Source organism: Lactuca sativa, chromosome 2 (genome assembly GCF_002870075.4).
Source record: "Lactuca sativa cultivar Salinas chromosome 2, Lsat_Salinas_v11, whole genome shotgun sequence".
NCBI lineage: Eukaryota > Viridiplantae > Streptophyta > Magnoliopsida > Asterales > Asteraceae > Lactuca > Lactuca sativa.
Genome location: NC_056624.2, coordinates 96922064 through 96937827, shown reverse-complemented (window position 1 = coordinate 96937827; position 15764 = coordinate 96922064).

The window sequence follows — 15764 nt, the reverse complement described above, 5'->3', positions numbered from 1 at the left end:
GAAATCTTTGATGTATGGGGTGTGGATTTTATGGGACCATTTCCTTCATCCAAGGGCAACAAATACATTCTAGTGGCGGTGGATTATGTGTCAAAGTGGACAAAAGCACAAGCATTACCCACCAATGATGCTAGGGTTGTGGTAAAAATTTTGAAGAAATTATTTTCTAGATTTGGAGTGCCAAAGGTGCTAATAAGTGATAGGGGTACCATTTTGCTAATGATCAACTAGCAAAAGTGTTGCAAAAATATGGGGTTCACCATAGATTTTCAACACCTTACCATCTACAAACAAATGGGCAAACCGAAATTACAAATAGGGCACTAAAAATGATATTGGAGAAATCGGTGGGCAATAATCAAAAAGATTGGGCGGACAAATTGGACGATGCACTTTGGGCGTTTATGTGATAACCCGAAATTTATTCCGTCACGATATTCCATTTACGTTAGTAAAATCGTTTGTACTTCAATTTTTCCGTTAACTTTCGGTTTAAATTAATTAAAGTGGGACTTTTATTATGACCTCATGAGTATCCAAACGCATTAGAAACACATGAAAACATCCTAAATTATTATTTAGAAAATTTTTAGCTACGACTACGTCAGGTTACAACCATTAAATCGGGTATGACCAAAAGCCTCGTTTAACGTCAGTATCGGGTAGAATTTCATCGGGCCATAAACTCAACCCCTATATAAGGTATTAAGTGACATCATTTTGAAGCTTTTTCTCTCTCTTAAAACACTTTCTCTCACTACTCTCTCTCTAAAATCCGACTTTGATCCAAAATCATCCATTTCAAGCTCCAATTTGGTAAGAAATCTATCCTAGCATGTTTCTAGTTTGTCTAACTTACAAATCTATGTTTAAATCACCCAAAACACCCAAGAACTTGTTTTTACGGTCTAGGAACCCTCCCAAAACCGTGAACTCCTTTAAATGGGGTTTTGAAGCCCCAAAACCCTTCCAAACCACCTCTAGTGCTTAGTTATGACATTTGAACTTGCAAGAATGGACTTAGAGCACCAAAATCTTACAATTTAGGGGGTAAACTTGAGTTTACGGTCCAAGAACATGCTTGGACCGTAAAACCTCATTCATAGACCATAAACACCTTTTAAGGTGTTAAATTTCCCCTTAAACACCTCCAAAAGCTTCTATGAGCTTCCATGAGTGCATAGAACCTTATATTCCTTCATGAGATGCACCAAAACACACACACAAATGATTCACACTTGAGTTTATGGCCCAAGAACATTCTTGGACCGTAAACACCCCTTCTTAGACCATAAACACCTCAAAAGGGTGTTAAAGTGCCCTTAACACCTTGTATGGCTTAGAATTGGGTCTAGATCTTAGCATGCCTAACCTACAACCACCAAAACACATGATTCATGGACAAACCTGAGTTTACGGCCGTAAACTCATGTGTTTAAGGTAGTAAACTCACCAAGAACGTCTTCTTAGACCGCAAACTCCTTTTCCAAGGTCAATTCAAGTCCCGATCACTTCCTAAGCCATGGAATCAACCCTAGAACCTTCCTTTGTGCATTGTAAGACCATTTAGCACCCAATAACACACCACCCATGAGTTTACGGCCGTAAACTCATGGGGATATGGTCATTGGACCGTAAACTCCCCTAAGGGCTTACTATTGAAGAGTAAACTCCTTATCTAGGCCCTACACACCCTTAGATGCAACCCGGGTCACTCCAAACACTTGAATTGAAGTGTTTTCGCATCTAGAAGTGTTTATTCTTATTTAATTAATAGATCAAGGTCTAATTAGATACAATTTATGTATCTATTCATATTACATAGGAACCTCGCGTGTTCTCAATCCCCGAACTGACAGTTAGCATCCAACCGGCACACTTCTCGACTGGTGAGTTCATACCCCTACGCCTTTTTCGGTGTTTTTCAATGTTTTCAGGGGGGAATACAAGCAAATTATAAATGTTTTCAAAACTTAAAACTGATGTAATTCTATAAATATCTGGCTAACTTTTAGATATCTTTACCCCTTTTGTATCATGCAAAGCATAAGGGATGTTTTACTGAATATAACTAAGTATATTTCAATTAAAGTGTAAGAAACAATCAAAAAAATCAAATTATTATGAGAATAATTTGGGATTTTCGATTCTTGTTTTACGAGCATAGATTTATGTAAAGTTAATAGATAAACTATGTCTTCAGTTTATCTCTATTTAATTTAGAGTATTATGCCAGATAATTTCATTTTATTAAACTGTTTTTACTATATTATGTTTCAAAACAATTAGTATGTTTGATAATGACCGAGAACACCGTGAATAATTTAATACTAGCTTGTGAGACTATCTTCATTAAACCCTTCGGGTCATCAGTAAATCCTCCCCGGAAGTGTAACCAGAGTCTCCTGGAGGGAGAGCGTAGAATTTGTGAATAGATCTATTCGGGACTGACAATCCCACACCTAAACTGCTAACTACAATTAGGCAGGCACGCCTGGGGTGACAAATTCTGGATATCGTCTGGCGCCTAAAGAACGTCAAGGAGGTCTCGTTGTCATATTAGCATGGTTACCCGACTCACAATACGTATTAATATAATTTTATTCACGGATTTTTATATCTATCGTTGATCTATAGATTTTATATCTAGTACGGGATGGTATTCCCATGGTTTTTATATCTAGTACGGGATGGTAATCCCATGGCTTTCAATCTATAGTTTTTGTGTATTAAAACTACCTTATATCTAGTACGGGATGGTATTCCCATGGTTTTCAATCTATATTTTTTATATATTAAAAATATCTACTATTGTACCGGATGGTATTCCCAGTGGATCATTCAATATATAGTTTTATGTATTAAACTATACATTGTTGTATTTAACGGAAATTCAGAACTTTAACTAATCTGTCTTTATAAGAAAATATGGGATTTTCTTGGATAACAACTTTTCAGAAAACCAAAGGAAACATGTTCATTTTCAGAAAACAAAACACTTATAAACTCACCAGCTTTATGCTGATTTTTAAACTGCTTGTATTCTCAGGTTCTCCTTAGACAGGTATCCCGCGTTCTTTTGCAGAAGACGGAGTGTATGGAAGTCTCGTCACATTTTTATTAACTTATGTAACTACAAAACTTGTATTACTTTACTTTCAAACAAATGTAATGAATCTATGTAATATAATGATTTGCGTTTACTATGCTTACTATGTACATTGGTTACGATACTTCATGACGTCCTCCGCCCCGGAACGTTTCCGCCAACAGTTTCAGGGTGTGACAGACTGGTATCAGAGCCCTTGTTTATAGTGAACTAGTATACCAAACCTTACATGGTATAAGACTATAAACACTAAGGGGCCTAAGTGATATGAACTAAAAGTATACTTTAAAATATAAGTATTTTCAAAAGTATACAAGTATACCTAACCGCCAGAAATCTGTAACTACGAGTAGAACAAAACATAAGTAAATGGGTGTTGTACACTGCGGTTAAACCTGGGCAGTTATGTAGTTGTGTCTAGGGTCAATATAGCATGATCAACTATATTCATTCGAAACATGACCAACATGTGCTTGGGAGTGACTGTAGTATACAGCATGCCTAAAACTTACCCAATACCCAAAACAACGAACCGTCGTCGCAACGAAACATAAAAATACTATGGGAGTATTTTAGCCAAAGCCGAGTACGTTGTAGAAATTCATTCCGAGTATTGCTACTCGTTCCTTCTTTAGCGATAGTTTATCTGCTTTGATAACTCTTCCTGCTTATCGCTTATGGAACCTTATATCTGTCATAAAGAGATATTCCCTATTTCATATCTCTTGATACAATTCAGAGGACTTACCATCCTCTTTTTCCTAATCATTTTAGATCATCATGCCTCCAAAGAAAGGACCCAACTCTAGGAACAACAACTCTCCGCCACCATATTCTCCTCCGTTCGACCCTGTATTATTTCAGACAGCTCTTACTGCCGCAGTGACGGCTACAATGACGCTATTGTACCCTAGCAGGTTTAGTGGACCAGGAAGTAACACCTATCCTCAAAACCATGAAGATGATCAGGAGTACCATAATGAGTGTAATAAGAGTAAGAAGGTTATCTGGAAAAAGCGAAAGGGTCAGAGTTCACAAGGACCCTCCAAGAGGCATGAATCAGTGGTAGTTCAAGCTACTACTACTCCTTCCGTTGCTCCTACAGCCCAAGCACCTACCACTAGGTATGCTGGTACCCTCCCTTGGTGCAATAAGTGCAGTTACCATCATCTCGCTTCCAGCCCATTCCGTGAGAAGTTTTGCAAAAACTGTGGCCAAGAGGGTCACCTTGCGCGAAACTGTAGAACACCAACCCAATCAACCAGTCAAGCTTCCGGAGCGGGTATCAGTCAGGCCTGCTACGGTTGTGGTGAAATCGGTCATTTCAAGAGAAACTGCCCCAAGGCAGCAACAACTAGCAACGCTGAGATAGCTCTGGCTATAAAACAGGAGGAGGCAGCCGCCGACCCCACCGACGTCGTGTTACGTTTCTTCTCGAAAATTCTTATACCCGCGTCCTTTTTGAATCCAGTGCCAAAGAAATTTTAGTAATCATTCATTCAAGCGTCTTCTTAAACATAGTCCTCGTCTAGTAACCAAATCATTTACCGTCGAGATAGCTAACGGTGAGAAGAATACGTCAACGATAGATTCATAGGCTGTACCCTCATCCTGAACGATCATTCCTTTCCCATCGACCTAATGCCAATTTCCATAGAGAGCTTTGATGTTATCATTGGCATAGATTGGTTGAGTTCCAATCATCCAGATATCCTTGTTACGAAAAAGCCATCCCTCTTAATCTCCCCTCTGGTCAGACTCTCATAAATCTACAGCGATAGACTTAATTCCAATCTTAGTATTATATTATGCATCAAAGCTCAAAGGCTTCTATGAAAGGAGCGTCGCGCATTCCTAGCTCATGTAATCAACGAGAAAACAAATAGTTAAAGATCTCGAGAGCATCCCCGAAGTCTGCAACTTTCCTGATGTCTTTCCCGAAGAGCTACCGGAAATTCCTGCCGAACGTCAAGTCAAGTTTTGCATCGATCTAATTCCTGGAGCTACCCTCGTAGTCAAGCCCCTGTATCGATTAGCGCCAACAGTAATGCGGGAGTTATCTAGTCAGTTTAATGAGCTACTCAGCAAAGGATTCATCAGACCGAGTTCCTCACCCTGGGGAGCCTCGGTATTGTTGTGAAGAAGAAAGATGGATCCTTTCAGATATGTATAGACTACCACGAGTTGAACAAGTTGACCGTCAAAAACCGATATCCTATTCCTCGAATAGATGACCTTTTCGACCAATTTTAGGGAGCCAGTTACTTCTCGAAGATAGACCTCAGATCAGGGTACCATTAGATTTGAGTTCACGAGAATGATGTTTCCAAGACAACATTCAGGACTCGATATGGACACTACGAGTTCGTAGTGATACCCTTCGACCTAATCACTTTACTTGGTCATGTGGTAAGCAAGGAAGGCATACACGTGGACCCATCCAAAATTCAAGGCGATCGAGAATTGGTCAGCACTGAAGGCACCCACAGAAATCCGTCAATTCTTGGGTCTCGCTGGCTACTATCGCAGGTTCATCCAAAATTTTTCTAGAATCGCCAAACCCTTAACTACTTTGACACAAAAAGACTTAAACATAAGGCAACAACCGATAAGTAGAGATGCTCAGTGTTATGAGTGTGAAATCCGCTACCATCCCGGCAAGGCCAATGTGGTAGCAGATACCCTGACCCGAAAAGAAGAGTTCAAGCCGCAAGATGGAAAGACTCACATGAACCTACATCCAAGAGATAGTCCGACTACACGGTGTACCTGCATCTATTATCTATGAACGAGATAGCCGGTTTACCTCAAGGTTTTGGCAGTCCCTTCAGAAAGCTCTCAGAACTAAGTTGGACTTGAGAACGGCATATCATCCTCAGACTAACGGACAGAGTAAGAGAATTATCCAGATCCTAGAAGACATACTAAGGACATGTGTCATCGATTTCGGAAAATTATGGAACACCCATTTACCCTTGACTGAATCATCATAGACCTGCATTAAGACTACCTCGTTCGAAGCCCTCTACGGTCGCAAGTACAAGATCCCTTCTGTGCTGTACCGAGATAGAGGACGCGCAACTAGTCAAGAGACCATTTCCCTGACAGTGCCTTCTCTGGTACTTAAAATCACCCATGAAACGGCCGAGAAAATCATCCAGATCCGAGATCGACTGAGAAGCTTCACGAGACAGACAGAAGTGTACGCCGATAAACTACGAAAACTCTTAGAATTCTAGATTGGAAACCATGTCCTGTTGAAGGTCTTGCCCTGGAAAGACATGGTATGCTTTGGAAGCACGGAAAAAAAAAAACTTAACCCGAGATACATAGAACCTTTCGAAATCCTAGCCAGGATCCGTCCTGTAGCCCATAAACCCCAACTACCTTTAGGACTTAGCTGCATCCATCCTGTATTCTACGTCTCCAATCTTAAGAAGCACCTATCAGATGAGACCCTAGTAACTCCTCTTTATGAGATCAAGATCAACCGAAGTCTGAACTTCATGGAAGAACCAACCGAAGCCATAGATCGAGAGATTAGATGTACGAAACAAAGCCGTATCCTGATAGTGAAAGTTCGTTGGAATGCCTAGCAGGAACCCCAGTTCACTTGGGAGCACGAAGACTCGATAAGACAAATATCCGCATCTTTTCGATTATATGATTTGTATCTTAAGTTTTGAATTTCGGGACGAAATTCCCTCTAACGGAGGGATAATGTTACAACCGAAATTTATTCCGTCATGATATTCCATTTCCGTTAGTAAAACCGTTCGTACTTCAATTTTTCCGTTAACTTTCGGTTTAAATTAATTAAAGTGGGACTTTTATTATGACCTCATGAGTATCCAAACGCATTAGAAACACATGAAAACATCCTAAATTATTATTTAGAAAATTTTTAGTTACGACTACGTCAGGTTACAACCATTAAATCAGGTATGATCAAAAGCCTCGTTTAACGTCAGTATTGGGTAGAATTCCATCGGGCCATAAACTCAACCCCTATATAAGGTATTAAGTGACATCATTTTGAAGCTTTTTCTCTCTCTTAAAACACTTTCTCTCACTACTCTCTCTCTCTAAAATCCGACTTTGATCCAAAATCATCCATTTCAAGCTCCAATTTGGTAAGAAATCTATCCTAGCATGTTTCTAAGTTTGTCTAACTTACAAATCTATGTTTAAATCACCCAAAACACCCAAGAACTTGTTTTTACGGTCTAGGAACCCTCCCAAAACCGTGAACTCCTTTAAATGGGGTTTTGAAGCCCCAAAACCCTTCCAAACCACCTCTAGTGCTTAGTTATGACCTTTGAACTTGCAGGAATGGACTTAGAGCACCAAAATCTTACAATTTAGGGGGTAAACTTGAGTTTATGGACCAAGAACATGCTTGGACCATAAACCCTCATTCATAGACCATAAACACCTTTTAAGGTGTTAAATTTCCCCTTAAACACCTCCAAAAGCTTCTATGAGCTTCCATGAGTGCATAGAACCTTATATTCCTTCATGAGATGCACCAAAACACACACACAAATGATTCACACTTGAGTTTATGGCCCAAGAACATTCTTGGACCGTAAACACCCCTTCTTAGACCATAAACACCTCAAAAGGGTGTTAAAGTGCCCTTAACACCTTGTATGGCTTAGAATTGGGTCTAGATCTTAGCATGCCTAACCTACAACCACCAAAACACATGATTCATGGACAAACCTGAGTTTACGGCCGTAAACTCATGTGTTTAAGGTAGTAAACTCACCAAGAACGTCTTCTTAGACCGCAAACTCCTTTTCCAAGGTCAATTCAAGTCCCGATCACTTCCTAAGCCATGGAATCAACCCTAGAACCTTCCTTTGTGCATTGTAAGACCATTTAGCACCCAAGAACACACCACCCATGAGTTTACGGCCGTAAACTCATGGGGATATGGTCATTGGACCGTAAACTCCCCTAAGGGCTTACTATTGAAGAGTAAACTCCTTATCTAGGCCCTACACACCCTTAGATGCAACCCGGGTCACTCCAAACACTTGAATTGAAGTGTTTTCGCATCTAGAAGTGTTTATTCTTATTTAATTAATAGATCAAGGTCTAATTAGATACAATTTATGTATCTATTCATATTACATAGGAACCTCACGTGTTCTCAATCCTCGAACTGACAGTTAGCATCCAACCGGCACACTTCTCGACTGGTGAGTTCATACCCCTACGCCTTTTTCGGTGTTTTTCAATGTTTTCAGGGGGGAATACAAGCAAATTATAAATGTTTTCAAAACTTAAAACTGATGTAATTCTATAAATATCTGGCTAACTTTTAGATATCTTTACCCCTTTTGTATCATGCAAAGCATAAGGGATGTTTTACTGAATATAACTAAGTATATTTCAATTACAGTGTAAGAAACAATCAAAACAATCAAATTATTATGAGAATAATTTGGGATTTTCGGTTCTTGTTTTACGAGCATAGATTTATGTAAAGTTAATAGATAAACTATGTCTTCAGTTTATCTCTATTTAATTTAGAGTATTATGCCAGATAATTTCATTTTATTAAACTGTTTTTACTGTATTATGTTTCAAAACAGTTTGTATGTTTGATAATGACCGAGAACACCGTGAATAATTTAATACTAGCTTGTGAGACTATCTTCATTAAACCCTTCGGGTCATCAGTAAATCCTCCCCGAAAATGTAACTAGAGTCTCCTGGAGGGAGAGCGTAGAATTTGTGAATAGATCTATTCGAGACTGACAATCCCACACCTAAACTGCTAGCTACAATTAGGCAGGCACGCCTGGGGTGACAAATTCTGGATATCGTCCGACGCCTAAAGAACGTCAAGGAGGTCTCGTTGTCATATTAGCATGGTTACCCGACTCACAATACATATTAATATAAGTTTTTTCACGGATTTGTATATCTATCTTTGATCTATAGATTTTATATCTAGTACGGGATGGTATTCCCATGGTTTTTATATCTAGTACGGGATGGTAATCCCATGGCTTTCAATCTATAGTTTTTGTGTATTAAAACTACCTTATATCTAGTACGGGATGGTATTCCCATGGTTTTCAATCTATATTTTTTATATATTAAAAATATCTACTATTGTACCGGATGGTATTCCCAGTGGATCATTCAATATATAGTTTTATGTATTAAACTATACACTGTTGTATTTAACGGAAATTCAGAACTTTAACTAATCTGTCTTTATAAGAAAATATGGGATTTTCTTGGATAACAACTTTTCAGAAAACCAAAGGAAACATGTTCATTTTCAGAAAACAAAACACTTATAAACTCACCAGCTTTATGCTGATTTTTAAACTGCTTGTATTCTCAGGTTCACCTTAGACATGTATCCCGCGTTCTTTTGCAGAAGATGGAGCGTATGGAAGTCTCGTCACATTTTGATTAACTTATGTAACTACAAAACTTGCATTACTTTACTTTCAAACAAATGTAATGAATCTATGTAATGTAATGATTTGCGTTTACTATGCTTACTATGTACATTGGTTACGATACTTCATGACGTCCTCCGCCCCGGAACGTTTCCGCCATCGGTTTCGGGGTGTGACAGTTTAGGACTGCATTCAAGACACCTATTGGAACCACATCTTATAGGCTAGTGTATGGTAAAAATTGCCATTTACTCGTGGAGCTTGAACACAAAGCCTATTGGGCTTTGAAAACGCCTAATTTTGAGCCGAATGAGTTGTGTGCAAATCGACTCTTGCAAATGAAATGCCTTGGACGAATTAAGGAATGAGTCTTATAAAAATTCATTGATTTTATAAAGATAAGACCAAGAGATGGCATGATGCAAGGTTGAAGGGTAATAAAGAGTTTGATGAAGGACAAAAAGTTCTCTTGTACAATTCGAGGTTAAAGCTCTTTCCGGGAAAATTACACACTCGTTGGATCGGGCCTTTTACAATAAAACTTGTCTTCCCATACGGGGTGATTGAGCTATGGAGTAAAAATGGGTCAAGCTTCAAAGTCAATGGGCATCGGGTCAAGCGGTATGAAGAAGGAATGCAAGAGGACGAAGGGCTTGAAGAAGGGATAGACTTGGAGGAATTCGCTGAGACGTAGAGCGGGTAGGAGTCCAGCTAAAGACTCCTAAAAAAGAAGCGCTTACGGGAGGCAACCCAATACTAGAGTTTGCTTTCTTTTTACTTTTCTTTTTTGTTTTATTTTTCGTCTTTTTTTTTTTTTTAGGATTTGTCTATCTAAATCTTCTTATTCATCTAAAATGATTGCTTGAGGACAAGCAAAGCCTAAGTGTGGGGTGTGATGGAATAAATTTGAGTATAACAAAAAAATTTCAAACAGAGTCGTAGACTCGTTGAGTCCACTCATAGACTCGGCGAGTACAGTTGAGAATCTGCGACTTTTTCGTTAAAATCAAAACCTACTCGCCGGGTTGTACCCTCTACTCGATGAGTCGAATTTTTAATCAGAAAAAATATATTATTTTTACACTCTGTTAATTAGGGTTTTAACCCTAAAAGTTAAAGTGTATCCATTCAGTAGCCTCCACAGCCACACTCGTTGTGTCAAGCTTTCTTCAAGCAATTCTCTCAATTTCTTCTAACTTCTTCCAATTTCTTCAAAAAAGCTAACGTTTTTTCTGTCTAAACTCTATTAAAGATTCAATCTTTAGTGTTTTGAAGGCTTATATTGGTCAATTTGTGAAAAAATCGGGTTTTTGAAATTTACTCCAATTCTAGGGTTTCGATTTTGGCCAAATTAGGTTGTTATAGTTAAAAAAAATTTGTTAATTAACACTTGATATGCAACTCTAAACAAACCCTTGGAACAAATTTTGGGTTTTCATGGCTGAATAGTTACGAATCAAGGGCATGACTCGGACTGTTCTTGCGACTTGCCGAGTCCGTTCATGGACTCGACGAGTCCATGCTGCAGTGGTCTAAATTTTATCTGTTTTAACGTTTTTATGGTATTTTGGTGTTGTTTTTTCTTGTTTTATTTTACATAAAATGTCAAGGAAGGGCCAAAGTTCGGGAGGCAGCCACGGAGACATTCCTTGGTTGAGTTTTTTTGCAAATGACCTCAAAATCATTGATTGTTCGGACAAAGAAGAAGCTGGAAATACTAAAGAAGAAGGAGATATGTGTCCCAAATGAAATAAATTGGGAATGGTTGGGGCAAGTTGGGTTGGTGGAAGATATGAACCCTTATTTGGTCAAGATGTTTGTGCACAACGGGGATTCCATTACTTGTGACGGGAGGAGCCGGCTATTTAGGATGCAAGAACCGGTGTACCAGGAGCTTTGTTGGGAATTCTTCTCAACTATTTCTTTCTCCGAGGATAATGAATTTTACAACCCGAATGTCCTCTCATTTTTCCTCAGTGGGGAAGTCCGCCATTGTAGCATTGCAGAGCTTGGGTAAAGGATGGATATATATGATCAACATGTGGTCATGATTGGGCTCTTTGGTGCTTAGTTCCATAGGGATTTACTGGAGGGTGCAGTCGCTTCCACATGGTGGAATACTATAGCAAATCGGGTTTATATTCCCTCGGCGGCTTAAGAGGGAAGCATTCGTTCTCCCATTCACCGTTTGATTCATCGATTGATCGCGAGCACCATCAATATCGCAAAGATGATGACAAAGTTCTGACCCTTGACATCTTTTATTTATGGAGTATCATCATGACGAACATGTTTTGCATAATACCCTATTGTTTGGCAAGATACTTGGGTGAAGGGGCGGTAAAGAATCGAACTACTTCAAAAATAAATGGTGGGATGTTCATGACTTGATTGGCAAGATCATATGGGGTATTAGAAAGAGGAGTCGGGAATTTATTGACTATGGTACCCACACCTCCATTTGGTATCATCCTTTATCAAAGGGCTAGAATAGTTGAAGATTATGGGGGTGGCCACTTTGCTATTCCAAATGATGATGCCATTGAGACACCCGAGGAGCCGGGAAGACGGGTCCGACCAAGACAAGGGCATGTACGAGAAGACCCACCGGTAATTCCGGTGGATGATGAGTTGCCCATGGATTGGTACAATGGTTAATTGAGAAACTACCAAGATGATATAGGAAGGAGTATGAACTATCACAATAGTTCACTTATTCATTTGTTCAATCATCTTAATAACCAACCAATGGATGGGCCCGGATACCCTTATGTGAGAAGTTGGGACGAAAGGATAAATCAACGCCAAAGTCGAGCCGGAGGAAGTGTAAAGGGAGATGATGAAGAAGGAGATGAAGATTAAGTTTCTTTTTATTTGTGTTTTATGTGGTTGAGTTTGAAACAATTTTTATTTGTTTTTGGTTGTTTGTGGTTGGTGTGTGAACTCAAAGTAACTAGGATTATTTAGGTTGTTTTATTTGTTTTCCTTTTCTATCACTTGTTTTTGTTTTGATCTTCTCAGTTCGAGGGTTGCATGCGAGAGTACAGAGTGAAGGCTAACCAAGGAAAAAGAATCGAGTCTAGGCAAGAAAGAAAAAAAGAGAAAGAGAGAAGTTTCGAGTCTAGTTACGACTCTGATAATGAAAGGGCTTATTGAGAGCTTAATCACCGAAGGAAAATGAGAAAAAGTATCAGTTTGATATTACCCAAATACCTGAATAATGGACTTGGAGCATAAACGAAATTTTCCATTCAGCGATGGACTCAGCGAGTGCACAATATGGGCTCTACGAGTCCATGTGAGAAAACTCGACTTTTTCTGCATTCCACTTCAACTCGGCAAGTAACCCTAGGAACTCGACGAGTTGAACTTTATTTCACCTTTCAAGCTAAAGATTTGATGATATTTGACACAAAAATTGACTACATTTTTGAAGATCATTTTCCGAGCATTTCCCAGAATTTTTCCGTCTATATTTGGAGTTGTACCACACGAGATTTGATATTGCCATATTCATACATGTTTTTAGGCAATATTTACTTATATTTTTATACATATTTTGGTTATTTGCATTGAATAATGATACTTATAAGTTTAAATTGTACTTTGCAGCCAAATAGAAACATTCTTGAAGAAAAGGGACTAAAAACGGCAAAGATTGGAACTTTGGAAGCTTGGAGAAGAAAAGAAGAAGAAACCCATATAAATAGCTCAACTCACGACGTGAGGATTGATGACTCAGGGTGTGAGTTACAATATTCCAGAAGATAAGATGCGCGTAGAGGAAACCTTGTCCAACACGGATTATTACTATATTCACGTCGTGAGACATATCAGCTCACAATATGAATGCGGAAAATTCAGAAACTATATATTCGCTTGTTCCCTATGACTTAAAGAACTTTTGGCAGACTTGGAGAGTTTCTGGAGTCGAAAATCAGAAGGAGAGAAGGTCTGGAAATTGGTTGCACACCAAGGAAGAAGGAAGAGTTCATACTTATCTTAATAGTTTGGTACATTTAAACATGATTAAGACTATGGTTTGTTTATGTTTGTTTGATAAGATGTCCAGCTAAATCTAGCTGCTTCTGTTAGCTAGATGAAGCTGGAACTCATGGTTTAATACTTTATTAATCTAGACTTTGCTTGTTGGTTATGTCGTGTGTTTGATTGGTATTCCTAGCATGTTTGATTTGTTAATTTAATTGCTTAAACTTCTCATTCTGTGTAGCTAATGACCATTATTCTGCATGAATTTGAACACCTAGTAATTTAGTGAACATTAGATTATTAGAGCTAAGATTGAACAAATCTTAGTTAAGGAATTGAATTAATAAATTAGGTTGTGCTAGAGAACTCATGTTATGGCCATAATTTGTGTTTGTGAATCCAATCTTACATAGCTCTAATATTATTCAACAATTGATTATGTGTTAAATTATGTGTGACCATACTTAGATTTACAAGAATTAATTGACAGTTAGTAAATTTAGAACTGAATTGCTAATAATGTTTTAATTGGTAACCAACAAGAATTGTCATAATTAATTTATAAACCATTGAGGGAAAGCGGATTCGAACTAACAGAAGTGTTTTGTTTATTGATTGAATTGTGTTAGGAGATTAAGTTCATCTAAACTTGCAAAATTAGATAAAACCACTACTTTACTAGGAAATTAGGTTAATTTAATAGTAGGTAAATTAATTAGTTAAAACTGTTCCCTGTGATTGACACCCGACTTACCCAAACTATCCTTTAATTCGACTAGGTACACTGCCTAGGTGCATTTTAGTTAGTTAAGTAGTTAGATTATAAATTTAAAATTAGTAGGTACTTTTGTGTACATCAAGATTTGATTTCCAAAGCATGGATGAGATGTTCCAAGTCAATTGAAGATGGAGCTTAACAAGAAGAAGATCGACCTCGCAATTGCTATCCCAGGGGAGTTTGTTCCAATTCCCTCTTTATTTTTATGATTTCTTTATCATGCATAATATGCAATGAGGACATTGCATAAATTATGTGTGGGGTAGGGGGTTGGTTACATTTAGTTAAAATTTAGATTAATTTTAAATTTTTTTGCATAAATCTTGCTAGGGTTATTTTAGAAAACCTTGGTAAAAGCAATTAGGGTTCATGCTAGTATTATGTTTGATGATTCTTTGAAGACCCAAATGTTTAGTTGAGCCTATATACGTTATAATGCATTTGTGGCCTCCTTTATTCTAGTGAAATCATGGGACAAAAACACAACCTCGCTTAGTTTGAGGGATGCAATATGTTTAGCATCGTGTACTTGAAATGTATCCAGGAAGATTAATAATACCTTTAACCAATAAAGGTTGAAGTTGAGCGCCCTTGCTTAAGCATGTAGGTATTGAGTGAAAAAAAAGTGAGACATATGTTAAAAAAAGAGAGTTACAAGAAAATTTATAAGAATTTTGGAGCGGTCAAAGTTTCAAGATCAAAGTATCAATATTCTAAAGAATAAAAAAAATGAAGATTCGAAAAACCAAACAAAGAAGGTGGTGAATTCAAAGAAATCAAGATCAAATAAATGAAGAATTCAAAGAGCTTTATTATGGTATCGAAAAGTTTTAATTTTCTAGATTATGTATGTTTGGGTTGTTTGACCAAAAATACCTTGAGTTTAAGAAATCTTTTCTGCGGATCGATTCGGAGGGATGCATAAAATGAGCGTTGCTCAAAATAAGCGGGCAAGTGTTTATGAGGATTGTAAGTATTTAGGACTAGGGGGGTCCTTAGGAAAATTTTAGACACAAATGCATGCGTTGCGGTCTTGGCATAATGGTTGGGTTTGATTGGGTTTGTCTTATGTGTGGGGTATTTTGATATGTTGCACTTGCCAATGACATGAACCTAATCACATTAATCGGTAGCCAATGACAAATTAATCTGTTGCACTTGCCATAAAATAAACCATAGGAATAAAGAAGTTGAACATGAACAGAAGTCACCTTTAATATTGAATTCAGTTGATTTTTATTTGTTTTAGTTGCTAATTGTTTTGTTTAAGTGTTAGTTAAGTACTTAAGTTTCTAATCTTGAAAAACTAGAGAAAACATCTTTCCTTTTATTATTTGTTTTTTAGATAATTCTAGTAGTTAGTTTAATTATCGTTCCCTGTGTTCGATACCCTGTTTGCTTAACTATACCACCAATTGACAGGTACACTGCCTTTTGTGTGTCTAAATTATAATTAAAA